A 4,020-nucleotide genomic window follows, 5' to 3' on the forward strand; every position below is an offset into this window, starting at 1 on the left:
CACTGAAACCCTCACAGCCATGAATAACCATCTCCTCAAAGTCCCAGCCATTTCTTACCAGCAGAGCTACACCACCACCGCCTCTTCCTTCCCTCTCTTTCTTCATAACATAATATTCCTGTGGGAACACTGCATTTGTTATGGTTTTCGTTAGCTCTGTTTCTGTGAGTGCTATTATGTCTGGGTTTTCCTCTAGTACCCATTCTCCAAGCTCATTTGCGTGTGTACTCACCTATTTGTGCCTGTGGGGGTTGAGCTCTGGCTCTTTGGTCCCGCCTCTCAACTGTCAATCAACTGGTGTACAGGTTCCTGAGCCTATTGGGCTCTTTCATATCTACATTTGAAACTGTATGGAGTCAGCCTCCACCACATCACTGCCTAATGCATTCCATCCGTTAACTACTCTGACAGTGACTAAGTGACAGATACCTGGTTACCTGGTTGATGGGGTTCTGGGAGTTCTTCTACTCCCCAAGCCCGGCCCGAGGCCAGGCTTGACTTGTGAGAGTTTGGTCCACCAGGCTGTTGCTTGGAGCGGCCCGCAGGCCCACATACCCACCACAGCCCGGTTGGTCCGGCACTCCTTGGAGGAATAAATCTAGTTTCCTCTTGAAGATGTCCACGGTTGTTCCGACAATATTTCTTATGCTTGCTGGGAGGACGTTGAACAACCGCGGACCTCTGATGTTTATACAGTGTTCTCTGATTGTGCCTATGGCACCTCTGCTCTTGAAATTGTCTGGATCTTCCACCTTCATGTTGTTTATTGGAGTGTTAAACATGTCCTCATACTGCTTTTTTAGGATTTCACTAATTTCTTTGTCATCCTCCGTGTATGAACCTTCACTTGTACGAATAGGTCCAATACTGGCAGTGGTTTTTGCTTTTGATTTCACATATGAGAAGAAATATTTTGGATTTTTCTTTATTTCCTGAATTGCTTTCTGTTCTAACTGCCTTTCTTCAGTTTCATATGAGTGTTTCAATTTCCGCTCGATTTCTTCAATCTCCCTATTTAAATTATTCCTTCTTTGACGGGAAATTCGTGTCTGCATAAGCAGTTCCGTTATTTTTTTCCTGCGTTTATAGTGTCGTCTACGTTCTCTTTCTACGTTAGATCTCTTTCTGGCTTTCCTCAAAGGAACATGTTTCAGACAAACTTGATACGCTTCTGAAGTCAGTTTTTCTATTCCTTCTGTAGGACTTGTATTATTTAGAACAGTTTCCCATGGAATGTTTGTAAGTTCCCTGTTTATTATCTCCCAGTCTATCCTTTTATTATTAAAATTGAATTTACTGAATAGCCCCTCTCGCTTTATCAACGTTTTAGGTCTATTCTGAGTATTGATGGTCGTTTGCACTTCAATGAGCTTGTGATCTGAGTATGTGGTATCTGATATCAGATGTGGTATCAGATGTGTTGAATGTGGCAATAAATGTACAACAGGTGCCTGGATAGAGTTCTGGGAGTTCTTCTACTCCCCAAGCCCGGCCCGAGGCCAGGCTTGACTTGTGAGAGTTTGGTCCACCAGGCTGTTGCTTGGAGCGGCCCGCAGGGCCACATACCTACCACAGCCTGGTTGGTCCGGCACTCCTTGGAGGAAACAATCTAGTTTCCTCTTGAAGATGTCCACGGTTGTTCCGGCAATATTTCTTATAGTCGCTGGGAGGACGTTGGACCACCGCGGACCTCTGATGTTCATACAGTGTTCTCTGATTGTGCCTATGGCACCCCTGCTCTTCACTGGTTCTATTCTGCATTTTCTTCCATATCGTTCACTCCAGTACGTTGTTATTTTACTGTGTACCAGGTGTATATTATTTGATATCTCTCTCGTCTTCTTTTTAATGAGTACATTTGGAGAGCTTTGAGACGATCCCAATAATTTAGGTGCTTTATCGAGTCTATGTTTGCCAAATATGTTTTCTGTACTCTCTCTATTTCAGCAATCTATCCTGCTCTGAAGGGGGAAGTGAGTACTGAGCAGTACTCGAGACGGGACAACACAAGTGACCTGAAAAGTACAACCATTGTGATGGGATCTCTGGATTTGAAAGTTCTCGTAATCCATTCTATATTTTTTCTGGCTGACGCAATATTTGCTTGGTTAAGCAGATTTGATTGTATTTGTACCTTTAGTTCTTGATAATTTCACCCTGACTTCAGGTTGGATCTGTGACGATACGAGGCATTAAGGCTCTATAGAGAGGCGAAAAGACTGAGTTATGGGACAAGTAAGGAAATAACATTGTTTAAGGTCTTCATTTTTATCATAGCTAAGTACTTGGAATTTGTCTTTGTTAAGTATCATGTTTTTTTTCTGCTGCCCATTCGAAAACTTTATTAATATCTGCTTGTAGTTTTTCAATGTCTTCAGCAGAGGTAATTTTCATGCTGATTTTTGTCTCATCAGCAAAGGATGACACGGAGCTGTGACTTGTATTTGAGTCTATATTTAATATGAGAATAAGGAAAAGCAGTGGTGCAAGGACTGTACTTTGAAGTACAGAGCTTTTTACTGCACATGGATCGATTTTATATGGTTGACTGTTACTCTTTGTGTTCTGTTCGACAGAAATGTAATATTCATCATTATACTTTACTGCTATTCATATTGACCTCATTTTGTGTGCTATCACTCCATGGTCACATTTATCGAATGCCACTGCGAAGTCCGTGTATACAACATCTGCATTCTGTTTTTCTTCTAAAGCTTCAGTGATTTTGTCATAGTGGTCAAGTAGCTGTGAGAGGCACGATCTTCGCGCTCTGAATCCATGTTGGCCTGGGTTGTGGAGGTCATTGGTCTCCATGAAACTGGTGACTTGACTCCTTATTAATCTATTAAATACATTTATTATATGGGACGTTAGAGCAGTTGGTCTATAATGTTTAACCAATGCTCTGCTCCCTCCCTTGTGGAGAGGAGCTGTCTGCTCATTTAACCCGCTGGTATCTTCCCAGTTTCTGAGCTCCTCCTCCACACTATACTGGGTGCCTGTGCTACTGGCACCTTGCATTTCTATAAAAATTTTGAATTCCATGAGTCTTGACACACGGGGCTAAGTGCTTGGGCATTGTTCAATTTGTATTTCAAAATCTGCCACGTTCTTGTTGATATCAGTTGTATTTACAGGGGTTTGGATATCCCGCATAATTAAGTTGTCTGGATCTTCCACTATCATGTTGTTTATCGGAGTGCTAAACATGTCCTCATACTGCTCTTTTAGGATTTCACTAATTTCTTTATCATCCTCCGTGTATGAACCTTCACTTGTACGAATAGGTCTGATACTGGCAGTGGTGTTTGCTTTTGATTTCGCTTATGTGAAGAAATATTTAGTTTTTCTTTATTTCTTCTATGGATTTATCTCCTAATTATATTTCTTCAATCTGGTATGATTGAGCGAGTGTCTGCTCTATTTCTTCATTCTGCCAGTTTAAATTATTTCTTCTTTGTAGGGATAGTCGTATCTGCTTAAGCAGTTCCATTATTTTTGTCTTCTATTGTAATGTCGTCTGCGTTCTCTCTCTACATTGGACATCTTTTTGGCTTTCCTCAAAGGAACATGTTTCAGACAGACGTCATATACTTCGAAAGTCAGTTGTATTGATTGTCTATTAGTGATGAATGAGTTGAATGAAGCTATAAATAACATATTTGTTGTATGTACTTTTAAATGTATGAGGTGTGTTGAATGTTGCTATAAATATATAGGAACATTACAGCAAAAATATTTGCAAGTGATCAAGATCAATAATTGTGTCGTTTCGTACGGAAATGTTTCCAAGTGACTCTTGCGTCCCTCTCGTACTAGCATTGAATCTGTTCATTGATGTTAAAGCTCTTATGGATCACCGCTTCTTACTCTTGTGTTATATTGTATTAAAGGGTAAGTAATATTGGAAATGTTTCTCATGCCTCAGTGTATCATGCATGTGTATCATGTATATGTGTCTGTGTCTCATGCCTTTGTGTATCATGTATATGTGTCTGTGTCTCATGCCTTTATGTATCA

This window comes from Procambarus clarkii, chromosome 26, assembly GCF_040958095.1.
Source record: "Procambarus clarkii isolate CNS0578487 chromosome 26, FALCON_Pclarkii_2.0, whole genome shotgun sequence".
Lineage (NCBI taxonomy): Eukaryota > Metazoa > Arthropoda > Malacostraca > Decapoda > Cambaridae > Procambarus > Procambarus clarkii.